Source organism: Rhinatrema bivittatum, chromosome 5 (assembly GCF_901001135.1).
Source record: "Rhinatrema bivittatum chromosome 5, aRhiBiv1.1, whole genome shotgun sequence".
NCBI classification, from domain to species: Eukaryota; Metazoa; Chordata; class Amphibia; order Gymnophiona; family Rhinatrematidae; genus Rhinatrema; species Rhinatrema bivittatum.
This window is the reverse complement of record NC_042619.1, coordinates 59,980,319-60,002,882: the sequence shown is the minus strand read 5'-3', so window position 1 is coordinate 60,002,882 and position 22,564 is coordinate 59,980,319. Positions and strand designations below refer to the sequence as shown.

Here is a 22,564-nt window from a genome sequence, read left to right as displayed (position 1 = left end):
GGTCCTGCAGACTTCCTGTTCCTACCCTCCTAGGGGTGGGCCCACGTCTCTCCTCCTCAACATCGGCATCTGCAGGGCCGCCGTCCAGGGTCCTGCAGACTTCCTGTTCCTGCCCTCCTAGGGGTGGGCCCGCGTCTCTCATCCTCAACATCGGCATCTGCAGGGCCGCCGTCCAGGGTCCTGCAGACTTCCTGTTCCTGCCCTCCTAGGGGTGGGCCCGCGTCTCTCATCCTCAACATCGGCATCTGCAGGGTCGCCGTCCAGGGTCCTGCAGACTTCCTGTTCCTGCCCTCCTAGGAGTGGGCCCGCGTCTCTCCTCCTCAACATCAGCATCTGCAGGGCCGCCGTCCAGGGTCCTGCAGACTTCCTGTTCCTGCCCTCCTAGGGGGTGGGCCCGCGTCTCTCCTCCTCAACATCGGCATCTGCAGGGCTGCTGTCCAGGGTCCTGCAGACTTCCTGTTCCTGCCCTGCTAGTGGCGGGCCCGTGTCTCTCCTCAGGAGTTAAAGGGCCAGGTGGGAGTGGTCCCTCTAGCCCCACCTGCAAGCTCCTCCCTGGGTGTTTCCTGCTTCAGCCTACAGAAGACTTCCACCATCATTCCAGCTTTGCCTTCGCAAGGAGTAAGTTCTCTCTTGGACTTCCTGTTCTCTACTCCTGCTGGGTGTTCCTGTTTCTTTGTTGAAGCTTCTTCATCGTTGTTCCATGTTCCAGTCTCTGCATTTCCTTATGTCCAGTTGTCCGCCTGTTCCTGATATCCAGTTGTCTGCCTGTTCCTGATGTCCAGTTGTCCATCCATTCCTGATGTCTAGATGTATGCCTGTTCCTGATGTCCAGATGTCTGCCTGTTCCAGATGTCTTCAGCTCCACCTGACCCATCCCTCGTGGTCCATGACCAGCCCGGCTGGACTGTGTAGGGCGCGCCTGAGGTACCGGGTTGCCTGCCCATTCCTGACGTTGGATTTCCATGGCTCTGATGCCTTCTTGTGTAGTCTGCAACTCTGCCCGGCTGGGCTGAGTAGGGTGCCAGAATGGTCATTGTCTGCCTGGAGGTTCTGGACTTTTAACCATTGGTTTTAGTCTTGCCTTGTCATGCCTTGTCTTGCTATGCCTGTCTTGCCATTCCTTGCCCTACCTTGCCTTGCCAGAGTCTTCGTTTGTCCTGCAATGTCCTGAGTCTTCGTCTATCCTACAATGCCTTGAGTCTTTGTCTGCCCTGCAACGCCTTGAGTCTTCATCTGTCTTGCCATGTCTGATGTCTTCGTCTGCCTAGCCATGTCCGATGTCTTCGTCTGCCTCATCATGTCTTGTTCTACGTTCCATCTTGCCTTGTCCTCAGTCTGGCCTGCTGCTTCCCGCCACTCCCCAGTGGCAGTCCGAAAGGGCTTGGAATGGTCGAAGGACCATTCAGAGACCACCATTGCATTGGTGGTCTCAAGGAAGCATGCAGGTCCGATCGAGGCTCAGGTAAGGATGTTTTCACCGCAAGGGCAAACATCTCGTCCCACGCTGGAAAGCACCCCCTGATGCTCTCAGTGTAACATATATGCTAATTTTCTATGTAGAACACCACATAACTTCTTGAAATTGACCTCTATAAAGAAATATTACTATTTAAATGTAATCTACAAATAGTTACTGAAATGGAGAGTAGCAAGCTACTATAAATCATGTTTCTGCTTCCATGAGCTTATCATGTGTAGGAGCTTTACAATGTGGACTCAGCTGAGGCTGGATCTGAATAATGTGTTTTGGACCTGCCAAAAAAGGGTTTTCAACCCTGCGGAGACTGAAAGCTATCACAGCCAAGGTGAATAAATATAAAAATATGTCAAAAAAAGTCCCTGTGTGTCTACTCCTGTGAATGACAAATGTTCTGCAAGAACCAGCATCAAGTACTCACAGTGTTAACAAGCTGGGAAAAGGGCTGTACTGCTTTGCCTGCCCAAGACTATATAGCTAACAGAGGAAAAGGTCAAAGGAATACTGGGAGACCATTTAATGTAGAAAACATGCATCTGAGCATCTGGAAACGTTTCTTATAGATAAAGGTGGATAGGATAGGGCTGTAACAGCTCTCTAATTGGATAGTATAAGTGGACTGAATTGTTGATATTATATTTGGTTTTTCTTTTTTTATATCTTACGGATGTAAGTATGCCTTATGTATTTTTGTAATATAATGTAATTCACAATTTTCTTATTTCATTGGAAAAATGGAGGGAGCACTGGATGGCCGGTGCCATCTTTAAGAATGGTGCGGGCCATCCAGTGCTTCTACCATGTGACAGGGGCTGGCCAATGGCACAGATACCCTGTCACATGGTAAGGTCAAAGGGCCATCGGCGCCATTTTGATTAGTGGCAGCCGATGGCCCGGGAGCAGGAGATCGCTCCCGGGACCCCCACTGGACCACCAGGTACTTGTAAAAAGTTTTTTGGGGGGGTCAGGAGGGTGGGGGAAGCTAAGGGATTAGTTTTAAAGGGTCGGGATGGGTTTAGGGGTTATTTTTATGTGCCGTTTTTCTCACCCTCCCCCAAAACGATAAGAGAACCCCCATGAACAATATCGTGGGGTTTTCCTATCGTTTTGGGGGAGCCCCCGATTTCTGATGATTTTGAAAATATCGTACGATATTTTCAATCGTCCAAAGCCCGATTCACATCCCTAATACCCAGTGTTATCTTTGCATTGTTTAATTTAAAATAAGAAAAATGCAAATGTATATTATACTTCATTACTGTACTTTTCCCTTTTAATGTTCTGGTTGCATTTGCTGTCTATTTATATAATGCTAGTAAAAAGGATAATTACTTTTTTATTCTGGTGTGGTGATTTTATCTGGTCTGTCATGGGAAGGGCACAGAACTGTGGTGTCAGGGTGCCCGGGACCCTGTCTCATACCCCACTCAGGTTAGGAACTCGAAGATAAATCAAAAGGGGAAAAAAAATGGATAAAGTGCATAGCTTGCTGGGCAGACTGGATGGGCCGTTTGGTCTTCTTCTGCCGTCATTTCTATGTTTCTATATTTATAATTTCTCATGAGGTACTCCCCACCCCGAGCATAGGGGTAATTCATAGTCCGGACCAAAGGTGTGTGTGTGTGTGGGGGGGGGGGGGGGGGGGGGGAGGAGGCACAAGAGTTTAGAGAAATATTGTTATACTAAAAAAGTAAATGTGAATAGATTGGAATTTGCCATAGTCTCACTTCCTTCATGCTTATTAAACAGTTCTTACCCAAGCAAACTGAGAGGCAGGATTTGTTTCTGTGAAAGAAAAGGTTTACTTACATCTGAATAGCAAATACAATTTCTAACTCTCCTGAAAGCTCTACTAGCATAGGGCTTAACTCCCCTTAACTAACAAGGGGCCAGATGAAACCTGTTTGCCTACAATCAAATGTAATAAAGCATGTGTAAAGTATTTCACACAGAGCACTTTTCTGTGGTGCATGTCTCTCTTCCAGCCTCACAGCAGCTATCTATCTGTCTCCCTCCCTCCCCAAGTCCGTCCTTCCTTTGCATTACTCGGGGATGTGGCGTCTTATCCTTCCTCCTTGGACTTCAGCTCCCAGGCTCTTTTTCTTCCTTGAAGAGAATTCCCTGTTTTCCTCTTCTTTACTTTCTTCCCTGAGACATTTTCTGGCAAGCCCCCTGTTTTACTGCCTTCCAGGGCTGGTTTGTTTCCAAATTTTGGAGTATTGGATTTTGTCTGCCGGGTCCTTGTCAAAGGTCTTTGTGGCAAGGAAGGCGGACTCACAGATAAAGAGAAACAAAGCTCAAACCTCTCAATAACGTTGAGAGGAGAAAAAAGTGAATGACAGGCAGGCAGCGGAGAACCATAAACAGGATTATCAGGAGAGAATGGGGCTAAAATTCCACCTAATCACTCTCTACATTGAGATCCGGACGGGAATATAACCTACCCCGACCCCTCCACAAGTGAACAAGAAAGCGGATAATGTCAGAAAGTAAGAAGAAGAAAGGGATAACCTAGAGAGTAACCTCAGGAGCAGAGGAGGGTGAAGCAGAGAGGCAAGAGAAGCTGGAGCTTGGGGGCTGCTGATCCGCAGGGGTGATCTATCTGTTAATGAAGGCGACTGGAGGGCTGTCTGCTCACAGAGACATGAATCCCATAATAGTATGCCTGTGCTGAAACTTCATGGTCAAATACAATATTTTTTCCTTAATTTGCATTTCTCTTTCATTTTAATTCTTCATTTTCATTTACATATGAACTATTCCTGTTAATTCAATGATCTAATATTACCTTCATTTGCTTACAATGAATATTTCATTGGTCTTCTATTTAATTTATTCTTTTAATTTATTATTTAATTTATTTAATGTATTCTTGGTCTCACATTCCAAATCGCTAAATTTAGAGCATGCTACACCAACACCTCTTAAGCCAAATGAAACCTCAGTCTTTGAAGTCTACAATCCTGAAGAAGTAACAGCTAGTTCTTGTATACTTAATCCTTATTCTGAAGATGTCACAAGTATCCACTTATTCTGAAGACATAAACTTATCATGAAGACTGTTATCTGTAAATATTTGTATTTATTATAAGAATTTGTATTTATTATCTAGCTATTTACAATGTTCTGTTACCACTTGGTCCTTTTCTCTCCTTTACCTCAAACTCTAAGTTCCTACAAAGTTAGCCTTGATATTTATACCGAACTGTTGGATGCAATTGTTTAATTGTTCAATTGTTTGATGTAATTTTCTAATCTCGGTTCTGTGTAAACCGAAGTGGTATGTACTAGTACATGAACTCCGGTATAGAAAAGTCTTTAAATAAATAAATAAAATAAATAAATTTAATAGAGGTCCAGTGTGGCTAAATTCTAGACTTAGCCAGACAAACTGCAGCTTTTAAAACTCTTGCTAGCTTCACCACCCCTGCCTTAGTTGACAAATAAGTCAGGATAAGTCAAGGGTGATCTAGGAGCTTTATGCAGCAGAGTAAAGTTAGCCAGGTAAATTAGCCCTGTACACCTTCCCTTCACAAACCCCAAGTTTAAAATTACATAATTGGGATATAGTATCCCTCTCCCCCCCCACCCCCCCCCCCCCATGGCCCCCCAGGTCCAGAAAATATCATTAGGGTAAAGATCCCCACTCCCTTCACCCCTCACCCTCTCGACCCCCCCTTCCATACTCCAATACCTCAAATTTCAGAAATCCTGCAATTAGAATGGCCCTGGGCCTAGTCAGTGCCATTTTCCAAAATGTTACCGACTTGGCCTTGCCCCAGACTGTATGCACCCTTGATAGTGGATCCCCTTCTGCAAAAAATAAAAAATTCACAGCTTAGTGAATCCAGATCTAAGTTAGGGGTGTTCTGGGGATGTAACTGGGAGGAGTTGAGTTAGTCAGCTAAGTTATCTGGCTAACTCCGATTTTCAAAGTTAGCTGGCTAACTTAACTGGTTAAGTCTAGTTGGAACAAAGAGTTGTCAGAAAGTTAGCTGTATAAAGTTAGGCGGCTAACTTTAACAAACTCATCTATATTCAATAGTGTGGCTGCACTATTATGCCTCCAAAGTTAGCCGACTAACAGGGTCATTTATCAAATTGCGTTATGGTGTTTTTGCATGCATTAAGGCATTTTCACATGCGAAAAATGCCATGCATGCAATGCAAATTTTTAAAAGGGGAGGGATTGGGGGCGGGAATTCTGTAAAAGTGGGGCTGGCTTCGTGAAGCCATAACGCATGATATTTCACAGTTTTAACGCTAATAAAACTATGCCTTTTTCAATTGTGTTAAGCTGTGCCCATAACACAATTTCTGTTTTGGGCATTTTTAGGCTGGGGAAGGAAGGAAGGGAGGGGGGGAGAGAGAGAGGGAGAGAAAGAGAGAGTGACTCTGGGGGGGTGACACCATAGTAAGCAGCTATTTATGCTACTATATGAGGCCCACCTAGTAACTCGAGGTGAGGTTTAGGTAGTAGTGTAGGGGTTAGGGGCCACTTTTACATGCAGAGTGAGAGGTATGAACAGAGTCCTTTAAGCTAGGTTGAGAGAACATTGTACAAATGTCATCGTTGTGTGAGATTCCTCACTCCAAAGAACATCAAATCTTCACAGGAGTGCACTGTTCTGTTCATATGTCTCACTCTGTATGTAAAAGTGGCCCCTAAGCCCTACGCTACTACCTAAACCTCACCTCGAGTTACTGGGTAGGCCTCCTATAGTAGCATAAATAGCTAACTACTAGAAGGGCCTTGTAGTCAGTTTCTCTCTCTCTCTCTCAAAATGCAATTATGTAGGAGTTAATGCACTTTGTAGTAATACCTATGCAAAGCACTAAGATTATGCACATTGCAATAAATAGGCTAGTACCATAAACACACACCTTTTCTTATCGCTTGCAATATTTAGTGCAGTTTGATAAATCTAGGCCTAAGTTTATCCACTAACTGCTATCCGGACAGTGACTGATTAAGGACTTCTATGTTACCATCAGAGACTTCACCAACCAAATAGAAATGTTGTAAAAGCCTCAAAATCAACACATGCTATCAACCAACCGATGGACAGACATATCCTACATTCAAGAAGGATAGAGAGATGAATTCATATGTTAAAAAGGTATGTAAAGTATGATAGTTGCTGAGTGGTTTGTTAATCTTTACAGTGTCATGTGGAAGCATGTTGTGGTAATGATAGTGAAGACTTGAAGAACAATTATTTACATGTATATCACAATGCACTAGACTGCATTCAATTCATAAGATGTGTGGAGGGGAGACAAGATATCAAAGGATGTTAAACTCCTATTCTGCTTCTGAATCTGAAAAAAAGAGTATTTCAGTTAAACTGATTATCATATAAATGGTATCCATTAGATGGTCTGTGAATTTAGCCTAGTTATTAGTAGGTAAATAATATATTAGCAATGAGATTCTAATGAGATAAAATGCACCAGTTATGTAAAGAATTATCTTATTATTTTGTAAAATTAAATGATGATAAATCCTATGAAACATATAATAATACATATAATGACACAAAGTAAAATATAGATCCCTGTAAAGGGACACAAATAGATCCATTGGACTGACTATAAACAGATGCTCAATAAAGTCCACTTAGATATTTTCTTTGTATCCATGATTGAGAAATAAAGTCAGCTCATCTTCAAATCAACACATTTTTTAACATTTTTAACAAGACTAATCAACGAAGAAAAAGCAGACTGGCTAAACACAGCACTACGACTACACATCCCACAAAGAAATCTTAGATCAGCCAACAGAGCTCTACTAACCATCCCCTCAGTCAGGACAGCAAAACTAACCCAAGTTAGAGAGCAAGCCCTATCCTTAGCCGGACCAGCATTATGGAACTCATTGCCACTCGAAACAAGATTACAAAGTGATTTAAAACTTTTCAAAAAAGGTTTAAAAACATGGCTTTTCAAAAAAGCATTTTACAATGAGAATGGGGAACATGAAGTTTAAATGAAGAAGCGAATGAACATGAAGTTTAAATGAATAAACGAATGAACACAGCGAAAGTCACCCAGTAGCATAATTGTATACTTTATCAGTTTTACTCATCATCATCATAGAATATATTGAGAGAAATGCAGTATATAGTTCAATTCTTGTATGATTACTTATTAATCATATAAAAGGACAAGAACCAGATCACACATTATATATCTTATATTATGAAAACTTGTTACCGATAAATGTTTTGGTACTTTGTTAGTAAGAATTTAACCAAATATAAAGTTACGTGCCTCCCTGTAAACCGTTGTGATGGTGCACTACTAAACGACGGTATAGAAAAGATTTTAAATAAAAAAAGAAAAGATAATAAATAAATAAACAGAAGTACAATAAAATGCAGCATTATGGAATGTTTGGTAAAGTAAATATCTTAGCAAAATAAAGTTCATTATAGCAGTTTAGCAGAACTAATTCCAGTCACCAATATGTTTATATCAATATAAACTTATGCACAGCAACATATTTCTTATTGACAGTAATCCTTCTGATAATATGCATTTTGAACAGAATTAAAATATTACTCAGAAATTACATAAACGAAACTTGGTTGACAAAAGATACAAATGATAGCATTAGGTCATAAGCTAATAATCTTCAGGGATCTGCAGGTCACAAAATGTCGTTTCATGTTGTGTTGTGTTGTTTGGAGGCTGACTTTTGTTTTTGTTAATGTTTTCCTTGCAATTGTATTTTCTGTTTCTGAAATAGTGTGCACTATTCAGAAGGGCGGTAACTTTCAAACTGGCACGCGGGAGCACATGTGTGTGCGTGAATCTGCTCACACCCAGGGATGCAGCTATTTTATAATTTGCTTGCGTACATGCACGCATGTTGCAAAATAGCCTGGCTGCACGCACACGTGTGCTACATTCTAAGTGGGCTCACGCATCTACATGCATATGCCATTTCTACCGCGTGGGGATTTTAAAAGGGGTGCACGCTGACCTATTCTCAGTTTTGCAACTTCGTCCCCGGTTTGCTCCCCCCAGTTAACCCCAAGCCTTTAAACCCTGTAGATCTGCCTATTTTTCTTTATGATTTAACTTAGCGAAGTAAAGTTACGAGGCAGGGGGGCCTCAGCGCTGACTGGATCGCGTAAGTATTTTGCGCACTTCTCAGGTTCATGGCCCGAAATGCCCATGCCCCGACCAGACCATGCCCACACCCCATTTTTGCAGCATGTCGGTATCCATTCAACAACGCTCAGCCCCGCTCGACCCAGCTTCGGTGCCTATGTTTCAAGTTAATCTGAGGAGGCTGAACCCACTAAAGACTTCACAGCAAGGGTTCAGGCTCTGCAGATTTTCTATGTCCCCTTGATGCAGAACATTGGCACCAATGTCTGGGTGAGCAGATACCAACATGCTACAAAAGCTAGGTTGTAAATGCATACTCTAAAATTATATATATATTAAAAAAAATATATATATATATATTAAAATTATATATATATTAAAAAAAAGATACAATTTGGTGATCAACGATTATAATTTAAGACATTGTTTGGTCCATTCCAACCAATGTTCAATGTTATGAACTTCTTGCGTCCACATATGAGAAGCACCATATTTCTTAGCTGCATATAAATATATTTAGAGAATTGTTCTTTTGATAGCAACATCAGTGAAATTTAGGGACATGCATTCATTTATAACAAATGGTACATCTGAATTGAAAAAAGGTCATTTTCAGTACATTCTAAATCTGAACCAAAATAGCTTTGCCTGAAAATGCCAGAACATTGTTATGCATTTTCTGTTTGTTTTTAAAAAAAAAAAAAAAGTGGCCTTCTAGGACTCCCCTTGTCCCCCACTGTTGCTTCTCGGGTCCTCCCAGGGTCCTTCTGTCACCATCTGCAGTCAGATGCAGGGAACTAGACCTACCTAACTGGGCTAAGCCAAGCTCAGATGGGAGCCTTCTCAGGTCCCTCTGCCTCTCCTTCCACCTCCAAAAATCAGCCAGGAATGGGGATCTTCCCAGCTCCATGGGGCTGAGGCAGAAAAAGGGGACAGGAACAATCCCCACTTGCTTCTTTCTGCCCCACCACAGCTATTTAGAAATGGTTCTTGGCCCTCTTGTCAGTGCCAAAGTGACATTACATGGTGCCAGGCTCAGGGTCTAACAGAGTCATTTTATTGTAGAGCTGTACAAGCATACAGCCCCATGCAAATATGGTGCTGGTTGGCCTTGAGAATGATGCCATTTTGATGTCACTTTAGCACCAATCTCAGGGCCAGGTGCCATTTTTAAATATATACACATTGGGGGAGAAGTATGCCGGATGTGCTAGGAGCTGGGCAACGTATCCCAGTTCCCAGATGCAGTTAGAGGTATGAGAGATTCTAGGTTAGGTGGGAGGGTATGAGGGTAGGTTGACAAGGGTGGGTTGGTGGAGGGTGATCTTCATGGCATAAATATGTTTCTATTCAGCTATTTCAGGGGAGGGGGGAGGAAAGAGACCTTGGGGAAAAGGGGGCTCAACCACCAGGGAATTATGCATTAAACTGAAGTTGGGGGGGGGGGGGGGGGAAGGATGCTTGCAATGCCTTTTTATCCACATCAGCAGAGATGGATTTAGGATTTGGTCTCCCCTAGGCACCTTTTCTGCTTTCACCTCCCACCTCTTGTAAGGGTGTATTATTACAGGGCAGAAGATTCAGCAGAACTGGAAGCAACAAATCTCAGACAGCCGGCTGCCCCTAAATGTTTGCTGCCCTAAGCCCAGGCATAATGGATGCCTATTGATAAATCCAGGGCTGCATATCCTTTGAATATAGCCAGTTAAAGGCAAAGTTTTCCAGGAACATGTTCTCAGATAACTTGTCTTGCTGATGTAAATAAGTTATCCAGCTAACTCCAAATATTGCCCCTAAATGGCCCTTACTAATTTCTCTAGCGTTTAGCCAAATAATGATTTATCCAGCTTAAATTAGTCAGATAAATACTGGGGAAATTCAAAACTAGGCCTTTATCTGGATAAATGCCTTTGAATATCACCTCTATATTTCTTTTAAAATGCAATTTTGAACTGATATCTATGTGGCATATTGTGTAGCAAGTATGCAGTTTTGCTCATGTATAAAAATTGTGTAACGTTTTCAAGTTTCATGGAGTATTATAAACTACTGCTCATTTTATTTTTGATCTGCCGATATATAGTAGTTAACCACTTCAGTACACCCGTCATTCTTGCCTGGAAAAATGAGGCCTGATTCACTTAAAGGCAAATTATAAAAGTCCCTGCACGTGCCAAAACCAGGGGATACATGCACAAGTTGGGCCGGCACACACCAAGTGGATTTTGTAAGCCACCTATGGACACGCGTATCTCCTGCTGCATACCCAAGTGAGAAGAGTCAAAAAAAAAAACGGGTGGAGCGTGACTGTCGCCTGGGCAAGGCATGAGCATGTCTGAGCCTGGACAGGAAATGTGTGCATAAATTCTTACGTGGCCTTGCGCGCCAGGGTCCGTGGCCTCGTGAATTTTCTTCTGCTATGGATGATGTGTAAGCAATAAAATAAAAAAATCTAGGCATGCCAGTGGGGTTTTAAGGGTTTGTTCTAACAGGGTAGAAGGGAGGCTATTTAATTAGGGGGGGTGTTAGGAAGTCCTTTCTCTTAACTGGGCAAACTGGGAACGAACTGGGAAAGTAGAAAATGGCGTCGGCAGGTGTCCCTTATAAAATTCCCCCACTTACGCGGTAGAAGCGGCACTTGAGCACACATGCATGCATGCATGCATTTAAAATTGTGCGCACAAGTATGCATGTCCAGGCCATATTTTTATGTGCGTATATACATGCATATGTTATAAAATGAATGCATCTCTGGACGCGAGCTGGCAAACGTGCATACATATGCGCCCGTGTGCCTGTTTAAAAATTACTGTCCCTGCTTTTTTCCCCCATAGACAGAGAATGGGAGAATCATCGTCTTGGTAATAATGCATTTTGTTGACATAAATACATAGCCCTTCTAGTTCCCATAACAAGCAAAGTGTCTATCAGTCATTTTAAGCACTTTCAAATCTTCCGGAGAGCAAAATTGACAAGAAAAGTTTAGGTTCTGGTTGTTGCTGGTCAATGTTATGTATTTTCTTTCACATATTAACTTAGAACTTTTAGGAGCAGAGACTATGCAATACAATTTTCTTGTACACTATTGAACACATTATGGTTGTTCTAGAAATAAATTGCAAGATTGTTATTTTGTAATTTGCAAATAATGAAATGGAAATATGGGTAGTGTACTGTATCACTTTCAAGAACACTTTGTTAAAGCTGTATATCTTCTGATATAGTGATGTGTTAATGTAATTTGAGGCCATGGAAAATTTACATTGTAACTGGTTCATTAATTTTTATTTTACAGTTCAGCTTCAGTTCTTTTGCTTTCTTAAAAGAATATCTATTCAACAAATGCTGATACTTTCAGTCAAAGAAAGGTTTATCCAAGATTTTCATTAATGTCCCTGTCCTAAAATAAACGTTATTCATAATTTATCCCTATATTTCACAATCATTTTGATTATAAATAATGTAATGATATGAAGCTATAATGTAGATGAACCAATATGGCAGCTTGAGGAGAGACACTGTTGCTTGGAGTTACATGGGCTTCTTTTATGTGTGTGTGTGTGTGTGTTTATTTATTTATTCCCCTTTCAATACAAGGAAACACAAAGGATCAAATAAGGGAAAGCCCTCAGAATCTCCCGAAATTACTTAGCTTTGGCAAACCATAATTCCAGGAAAAAAATCCTACTTTACCTCAGTTTCAGTCAAATGAGTCCACGTCTGACTTTAGCATGGGAACGGTCAGTCAGCTGGACATACCAGTCAGACCGTCAGACTAACAGTCAGTCAGCTGACTGACCGTCCAGCTGACTGACTAACAGGCAAACTGCACCACTGGTTACTTCCTTGTATCTAGTGTTTCACTTGTAGATTGTGCTGTCAACCCCTTCTCTCCCTCTCTCCCTCACCCCCTTTCCCTCCTGTGAGGAGAGGAGATGGCTGGTGATGGCTGAAGGTGCATTGATGTTAACTCTTGCAAGGGAAGGGAAGACCTCAATAAAGCAGCTAGCACACCAAGCATCTGGAGGAAGTAGAGTGGTAAAGATTGAATCTTGATCTGTATTCTGACTGAACTGGCTGCAGGGATCTCCGGATGCACATATGGATAAAGATATACTACTCCCTGAGAGATTTTTTGTTTTAACCTCCAGGCTTCTCCTTCTGAAGCTGGCAACTATTACTCTAGACCAGGGGTGCTCAAACCGGCCCTACGCCACCCCCCCCAGCCAGTCAGGTTTTCAGGAATATGCATGTGATTTATTTGCAAGCACTACCTCCTGTATATGCAAAATATTTCTCATGCATATTCATTAGGGATATCCTGAAAACCTGAATGACTAGGAGGGCCCATAGGACCAGTTTGAGCATCCCTGCTCTAGACAGCAATTGGGCTGCTCTCATGGTCCAGTCATAGTAAAAATCAAATGTTCCAGGCCCTCCCAACCTGTGATGAGAAAAGGTCCAGGCCCCAAACTAGAACACCCCCAACACAAAAACATCCCCCACACCAAACCATGTGCCTATACACACGCATGTTATAAAACCGGCTGGCTATACATACATGTGCACACAATTTTATATGGAAGTGCACTAGTGCTGTGTCTACTGAGTAAGTAGGGGGATTTTGTAAGATGCCTCAATGCCAATACCCAGTAAATTCCCAGTTTGCCCAGTTAAAGAATAGAACTTCTTTACACCCTACCTAACTAGCCTTTCTTTGACCCTACCTGCCTTGACTCTTAAAACCCTGCTTAGCCTAGATTTTTTTTTCCCTACTTACACCTCCTCCATAGCAGAAGTAAAGTTATATGGTAGGGGAGCCCGGAATGCGCTTTTCTGCCTATGTACTTACATGCACATTTTTAGTTATGGACCTGAACCGCCGTGTGCCGCCCAGACTCTGCCCATGCCCTGCTCATTTTTTTCATTATGGATTTGTGTACATGCCAGGTGATACACGCATACTCGGGCACTTTTTAAAATCTGCATGGTGCACACTGGCCCTGAGTCATGTGCACCATGCAGGGGAAATGTGAAAAAGAGGATTTGCATTCAGACAACAACCAACAAGGACTGAACTTCACAATCTGGGTAAACAAATAAGTGTGGGGGTAGCTTGCTTATTGTGGTGGTTACTACCCTAAACCAATTAAGCCTGATACATCACTTTGAATGCATATACAGTATTGCTCTCTGCTTCAACGGCAGGGAGAAATGTGAAAAAGAGGATTTACATTTAGACAACATCCAACAAGGCATTGATCTGTGCAGTCTGGGTAAACAAGCATCGGGGTAACTTGCTTGATGCGGCGGTTACTACTCTTAACCATTAAGCCTTATGCTCACCTTTGATGCAACTCCAACATTACTCTCTGCACCAATGTCAGGGGATAGCAAGAAATTTGAATCAAACAGTTACCTGCAAGGGCCCTGAACTTGGTGGTTGGTGAAACAGATAAGTATGGGAAAATAAATGTTGGAGTTTGCTGGGCAGACTGGATGGGCCGATTGGTCTTTTTCTGCCATCATTTCTATGTTTCTATATATCTCCTGGCTTTGGCACACATAGGTCTTTTAAAATCTACCCCATAGGGGGTAATTTTCAGAGCTGTTTACAAGCATATAACACAATTTTATGCACATAAATAGCTCATTGGATATTTGTGTAATTCTGTGTGTACTTCTGTGCAGGCAAAATAGAGGAGTCCTGGAGGTAGAATTAGGGCAGAGTTTGGATTTATGCACAATACTTTCCAAATCCGCATGTGCTAGTAGTGCCATGCCAGGAGCAAGTGTCGCTTTGTGCAGAGGACATTCCAAGGATTTTCAAAGCGAAAGTGCACACATTCTTTCGCTTTGAACATTCACGAAAGTCTGCAGGTAAAAAGAACCTGCAGGTTTTCCATTCTTTGAGAATGACCCTCCCTAGGGGCAATTTTCAAAGCCATTTCTGTAGATAAAAGTATTGTAACCCACAGAAAGTGTTTGCTGTTCAACCATACACAGACTTTTGCCTGCATAATGCAGAGGTGATCCTGGGGGGCAGGATTAGGTCAGGGTAAGCAATGTGTATTTGGCCCAGAAAAAGTATCCTGCAGAAAAAGAAAGCACAAATCTCCGAGTATACTTTATCCTGCACCAATAATCAAAGCCAATGTAACTGCATAGTTTTGGGTTATTGGTGCAAATCCTGCAGGTCATAACTACCTGCCGCATTTACACCAGTGGGGGCAGTTAAATTAGTGCTCCCGTAATGTAGATATTCAAACTTGATATAGAATGTATGACAATTTAATCTTGACTGATGAAAAAAAGAAAAAAATTGGCTGGGGGATTAAAATTCATTTCACAACAGTAAGGTTCCTCTATTCTACTTCGTTCACACGGCCCCAGCATTGTTTTTCCATTTCTTCTCCCCTCCCCCCTTCCAGCACAGCCCCAATGCTCTTCTCAGACAGACCCAACACCCACATCCCCAACCCTTACAGCACCATTCCCAGTATTCTTTCCTGCTGTCCGCCCTAGCCCTTACCTTATCTCTCCCCCCCCCCTCCACTAAGATCTGTAGTATCCTCAGTCCCCCTCTCCAAGTAAGATCTGCGATTTGCTCAGCTTCCAGCCCCACTGCCTTCACCTCTGGACAAGGTTTGCTGCTCCCTCTTCCATTCTGGCCTCAGCGGACAGAGCACTTCTGATAGCTGTTATCAGCTGTTCCTCAGCATGGCATCAGAATCAGTTTCTTTCGGCAGGCAGGCTAGCAGCTCTCCCGCTAATTGATGCACTCTGCCAAGCACTTGTTGCTGGGTTTACAGGAGCTGCAGATGGACTTCCTGTGGTGCCCTCTTAAATTGTGGGTAAAATTCTGAGACTGACGATAGTATTACAGGAGAGCAGTGTCACAGGTGCCGCTGTTAGATTAAGTAATGGTCTCCTCGTTTGCCAAGGTTGGGAGGTAAGGGGTAACAAAGAGCTGCATATGTACTCAAAGAGCTACATGCAACTCAGAAACCTCAGGTTGCAGACTCCTGCTTTAGGAGCTGGTTAACTACCTTGAGGTGCAGTTAACTGCCATAGCTTAGTGTAGATCATCACATTTACCACAATCCATGTAATTTGATTATGAATGAGCTGTTAGGCATGCATTTGCATTCGATGCTGCTCATCCATTTTTTTTTTTTTTTTGCATGCTGTGCTTGATATTTTCTGCGAGATTGACAGCCGTCGTGCGTGTGTTGCTGATATTGTAAAATAACCAATCTCATCACTTAATGCACATTAACATATTATTGCAGTTTAGTAAATACTAGAGCCCAGTGTTTGTTCTTATGCTCTGTGAATACATTATACATTTTAAATTCACAAATAAATGTCGTTCTGCTGGTATTCTTTTGAATTCTAATCCTGAAGAAGCACTGAGAATTTAGCTGACTATTCCTTTTTGTCTGTTAGCCTGAGCCAGTAGAATAGTTCACCCATTGCGTAAAGAATTTAGCAGTAAGGACTTAAAGATAAACACTATAGTTGGTACACAGTGAATATTACTTCTTCCCATACTAACTCTGGAAATACTAAACTGTGCAGAGAGCACCATTTTCTTTTAAACTTATTTCAAGGTTTATAAATGTCCTTCTGTCCTCCTCAATGACATTTCAAAATGAAAGGTCAAGTTTTGATCTTCATACACTAGAGGCATCAAAGTTTGTGTCTCATCATACACAAACAAAAGAAAGTGAACAAACATCAGTTAAATCCTCTACAAAACTTTATTTTATTATTCTAATGTCAACGATCAGTCACATAAAGCTATTATCTTTACTTTCTCTAAACAAGCTTAACAAAAAAAAAAAGAAGCACATTGTGGTAAATAATTGAAACATAAGCAAATAGGAGAACAAATTGTGCTAGTCTAGCTCCATTAGGAATATTAGTAAGTATTCTGCAGTATATATTTCTATGTTCAGTGCCAATAATATTTCAAAAGAATTTTTGTCATTATTCTTTAATATACTGCTACTTGCAGTGTTGCAAACACTATTTGAAGATGTATTGAAAGGAACAAAAAAGCATAAGAAAGTCTATTTTATTTTTCAAAGCAACATTTGAGAAGCAAAATGAAATGAAACTACACAAAGGCATGCAGACACATTAGGAATTCAAAGAAGGTAGAATCATGCACTGTAAAACTTAAGGAAGCAAAGGTTACTGAAGGGGTGCAGAAAAGGACACGGAGTCTAGAAAAGTAGCGCCAAAGGAAGAGGCTGCATTTCTGTTCACAAAGTCAGATTCTAGAAAAGTTTGGCCAGCAAGGAAAACACTTTTCATTGACCCAAACTTAGAATCTGTAATGCACATACAACCCCCAACTACCTTACAAATAAAAATACAACCATAGGTTTATACTTTACAGCTACAAGAATGTACAGAAACACTAAGGGCTCGATTTTCAAAGAAGTGCGCATGCGTCCATGTGAGCACAGCTCCCGGCGAAAGCACACGAACACGCCGATTTTATAGCAGGTGTGCACTGGCGCGCGCATGTTATAAAATGGGATGGCCATGCATACATGCGCGCCGGATTTTAAAATCTGCACATGCGAGTGCGGGCAGCGCATGCTGGGGAGCTGAATTTTCCATTGATACGCTCGGCGATGCAATCAGGCCTCTCCAGTTCCCTCCCAGTCTGCTTCAATTAAGAAGCGCACTGGGAGGGAACTCCCTACCCCCTGCCTATCCTTCATTCCCTTTCTCCTCGCCACTTTGACCCCTAAATCTAGCCTAATTAACTCTTCTTTTGTTTGTTTTGTAATTTACCTGCTCTGATGAGCAGAAGTAAGTGACGAGCGTCGGCCGGCTGCCGGCGCTTGCTTCCCCGAGACAGCGTACAATGGCGCTGTCCTGGCCCGCCCTGAGCCAACTACCTGTGCCATGAGCGGAGGCCGTCCCGCTTGCGGTGAAGAAGGACTAGGTCCCGACATGCTGTGAGCGGGCCTGCTCCATCTTCACCATGAGCAAGATACCCTCCACTCACAGCATGCTGGGGCCTGCCAAATTCTGCATGGAATCCACACAGCTGTGCAGAAGGGGAATTAGCAGTAGCGCAGAATTCCCCTAGGACCACATATTACATTTCATTTAGCTAGTTTGGGTTTTATTAAATATGCAGCACTCTTTGAGGGTATCTTTCAAACAACCCATGTAACATATACCATAAATAAGTTAGACAAATGTTAATAAAATAGATTTATGTATGAATAGGTTCACTTTGAAAATTATCCCACCAAATCTACCCTTTACATGTTACACCTGTTACTTTGTGCATGCAAAACTTTCCTTACATTTTAAATGCATATGGTCAGATTTTACAAAGTATGCATATAGGTCTAAACCTCACCCTGATTCTGCTCCCACAAATTTCTCTGCTAATTCTGTGTAAACTTAAACTTGAACAGAACATAACGTACATACCTACATAAGTTTGCCTAGATATCAGATGGGCAATTTTGTAAAAGGCTATTTCTGTGCATAAATCACTGTGTTACTCACAGAAGTCCTCTTGAAAATTATCCCCATTATTCGTACATCCATAATATCTATTGGCTCCTCTTTGCTGTCATTCAAATTCAGGACTAAGAATAATGTCATAGAAAAATATTTGCCAATAATGGTAAATACAAATATTCATATCCTATGTTTCAAAAATGTCTGAGATGTTCTCTGTATTCACTACTTTTTCCACTAGCTAAGCAGAAAATGTTGAGTATCCATACTATTAAATATGCAGCATACCACCCACTCTTTATAGAAATAGAGCACACTATTTACAAATATTGCATGCTATTTTCTGATACCTGAAAAGAGTAAAAAAAAAAAAATCCTGCCCCAATTGTCTCAGATCCTGGGGATCCCTGGAGATAACCATGTCTGCCCCCCTGCCCCTCGCTGGCTCTGGAGGCAGCCAAAGTTCCCCCAGAAAAGGTTAAAGTTATAAAAAAAATAAATTAAAAAAGAGCCTGGTCATAGGTCCCATCCCTAGCCCTCCAATCCCTCTCCTTTATTAAAAAATAGCCCCTGTACACTTCAGATCCAGTGGCCACCATTTTCAAAAATGGCACCAGTGTCCCCTGACACATCATAGGGGCAAAGGAATGACCGGCTGGGTTCAGGGCACAGGAGTCACACCAGGCCCCAACTGGACCTTCATGGCAGATTTGGTAAGTTAGGTAGGGAGATCAGGAAGGTGAGTCAGGGTGGATATTAGGGGGGCCAACTCCCAGGGGGCTATTTTTTTTTTAACAAAGGGGAGGGGCTGTGGGTAGGATCAGTGACCAGCATTTTTTTTCATTATATTTAAATTTTCTGGGGAAACTTCAGCTGCCTCCAGGGCCAGGAGGGGAAGTGGGACAGGGGGTCTCTGGAGACCCCCAGGATAGGATTTGCAATAGTGCACACAAAACAATAATAGAAAATAAAACATGATTTTTTTTATCATTTAGTTTTTAGAACTATATGAAATGACATAGACAATGTTGTTGAGATATTCTATGTTGATTCAAACAAAAGTACATCCCTACTATGCAGTATTCTTCAAAGCCCAGAGATGACTATGGATATAGAATTAATAACCAGAGCAAAAATTGATAAAGTGTCATCTATAAACATCTACATCCAGCATAAAGTGGAGTTTAAGTTGCAGCTCTATCAGCTATGTAGTTTTATCTGTATAATGAGAATGGTAATATTTTAAAAAAAGAATTGAACTGAATTGGTTTCATAAGGAGGTATTGATGATTATGTGTTGGCACCTTTCCAGATTTATCATAAATGAGAGCCATGTATGAACTAATCTCTTGATGCTATTAGCAGAGTCATTTGCAACAGAGTGATTACAGGAATAATAATACATCACTTACAAAACTTACTTCACACTTTCCTCAAAATAACATTCATTATCTCTCACATCTATACAGCTGAATTCCATCCAGAAGATCATTAAGCAGTCATATAGGTCATTCTGCCTTAATATATGGGTATCACTGGATTGACTAAAATAACGTGAGCACCAGAATCATCACAATATCTTGTGTATGTGATATAAAGAAGGGATGTGAATGATCAACAGAAGTAGACAACCTCTACTTATGGACTCCAATCCTCTTGGTTTTTTTTTTTTAGGGTGCCCATAATAAATATGCATGAGCTAGATTTGCATACAGCTGAAGAAATGTAGATGCAAATCAAGCTCCTGCATATTTATTGGAGATATCCTGAAAACCTGAGCAAACTGGTGTCCATGGAAACTGAAGGTTGCCTATCCCTGAGGATCAATGCATGCATTGACTTGAGAGAGAAATTAATATATGTTCCAGAACGTCCTGCTGTTACCTGCTGTCATTATAGATGTGTCATATCTGACAGTCCTAATCTGGCTTCTGAGATCCCTGTAATCAAATAAGAGATTACTGGTGAGGGAGAGAAAATGAATGCATTATAGGAGATTATAAAGTAGGAACAGAGAGTGGCAAGAGGATGGGTAAGTATGCCAGAAAATAAATGTTCCCAAGCTTAGCAGCTACTGTGCTGAGAAATCATTTTTCTGTGAGCAGGACGGCCTCCACTTGCAGTGAAGATGGAACAGGCCCCAGTGTGCCGTGAGAAGAGGCCATCCCACTTGCCACGAAGATGAAGCAAGCTCCAATGTACCAAAAGCGAAGGTTGTCCCATTCACAGTGAAGAAGGAGCAAGCCCTAGCATTCCACAAGCGGAGGCCTTCCCGCTCGTGGTGAATATGGAGCAGACCCCGGTGAGAGTGAGTGTCTGTGTGTGTGTGTGTGTGTGTGTGTGTGTGTATTTAAGACTATGAGCCTGGGGCGAAGAGAAAGAGCATGTGAGGGTGCATGTGTGTGGGTGCCAGAAAGAGGAAGCTCATGTGAGTTGATTGTGAAGGAGTGTGTATCTGTGTGATAGACTGGGTGCTGGTGTATGTGAAAAAGGGATTGTGTGTAAGTGAAGGTGCTTGTTTGAGAGAGAGGAAGCCTGTGTGAGGGTGTGTACATGTATAAGAAAGACAGCCTGTGTGAAGGTGTGTGTGTGTGTGTGTGAGAGAGAGAGAGAGAAAGTGAGAGAGGGAGCCAATGTGTGTGAGGGGGTGAACAAGAGAAGGAGTCAGTGTGCAGGGATGTATGAGAGATAGACATAGGGAGTCAGTGTGCAGGGATGTATGAGAGATAGACATAGGTAGCCTGTGTGAGGTTGTATGCGTGAGAAAGAAAGAGAGCCTGTGTGTGTGTGTGGGGGGGGGGGTGTGCAAGAGAGAGAGGGAGCCTGTATGTGGGTATGTGTGTGAGAGAGAGAGAGAGAGGGTGAATGAACACAAATAATAGAAATTTTAAAAAATCTCCCTCCCTCCCCTTCCCTGGTACTCAGTATGTTACAAGCAGACAGGAGTCAAACAAAGAAGAACATAACAGTAACTTGAACTGTAAAGGATATGAATGTGCTACTTTACATACTTGTTAATTGTGAGATACTTGTGTAAAGCGAATATGACTGAACGCTGGAAGCTGTTTTTCCCCTGTTACCTGCAATAAAAATTATGTTCAAAAAAAAAAAAAAAATCTCCTACATTGTTTTACTCTCTAGATAATGATAAAACTCTATTGAATCAATAAATTATATACAGGGGTTAAAATTTGTATAGCAAAGCCAAAGAATATTGTGCAAAAAAAGCTATACTGGCAAAAGTTCAAAAAATACAATTTATTAAATATCAAAATAAGACATAAGTATATAACAGATAAATCCCATACTACAATATAAAAGACATACATCTAAAGGAGAATTTTAAAAGCTCTAGGTGCGGCAAATCCAGGAGATATGCTCATGACTGGGATGCGCGTGGGCCTCGCTGATTTTAAGAGGCCCGCAGCCACGTGCGTATCTCACAGTATGTGCATTGGAAAGGATTTGTCAAAAAGGGGTGAGCTGGGATGGGGTCTGGGTGGGGTGAGGGGGGGGGGCATGGTTGCACCAGGACAGCGCCATTATAGCAGAGCCACACACAAGTGCGTGAGGGATCTGATGACCGTGTAAGTTGCTGCTGCTATGAACTGCAGGTAAGTAGTAAAAATCTAGGGTAATCAGTAGAGTTTTAGGATTTGGGGCTAGTACGGTAAAAGGGAGCTAGGTTAGATATGGGGCTTATGAAGTCTGCTCCTTTACAGGGGTGAACTGGGAGGGAACATGGAAATAGGCCCTAATGCATCGTCGCGTGCATCTACCAAACTCCCCCCACTTACATGCATGAGATGCCATTCACGTGCACATGCACGCATTGATATAAAATCGTGCACATGTGCGCGTGAGTAGCAGATTGTATAACATGCATGCATAGACGCTCATGTTATAAAATTGGCGAGTCCATATGTGCGCACCGGCAAATGCGCGTACATGTCCCCCCACACACAATTCTAAAAATCTACCTTCTAATGTATATAACCCAAAAAACAAATTTAACATTATCAAGGCAGAAAAATCTAACACATCAAAGTAACAATTTAAAATTCCACACTAATGAAGCATCAAAATGAATGTTAAAAAAGACACACGAGGGACAAGACACATTACAATGGCTACCAACAAACCCATAAAACACAAAAGTAAAAAAATTATAAAGAAAGAGGGAAAAATAAAAAAGGATAACTTAAACTATTATAAAAGTATCAAAAAAGTCATAGTTCCGAAAAGGAACCGCTAAATAATCCAAAAAGAGGTAAACACAATTTAAGTAATGAAGAACATTAGTGTCTGAGTCAATCAATCTTCTATGGAGCCCAACTGTTACAGCAATCTCAATTGTAAAGTAAACAGCTCAGTTGTAAGGTAAACAGGTAACCAGGTCACTTAATCCATGAATAAACATCCTCGCAGGGTTTTGGTCTCTTACCATCTACTTTTTACACCATACAG

At 41.8% G+C, this 22,564-nt stretch overlaps 1 protein-coding gene across 4 annotated transcripts in view; it reads right to left on the bottom strand.

Annotated features, from left to right (window-relative positions):
• Positions 1-22,564, bottom strand: part of CNTN5 (contactin 5) — a 2,626,638-nt gene that overhangs the window by 1,350,697 nt on the left and 1,253,377 nt on the right. The window lies entirely within an intron of this gene.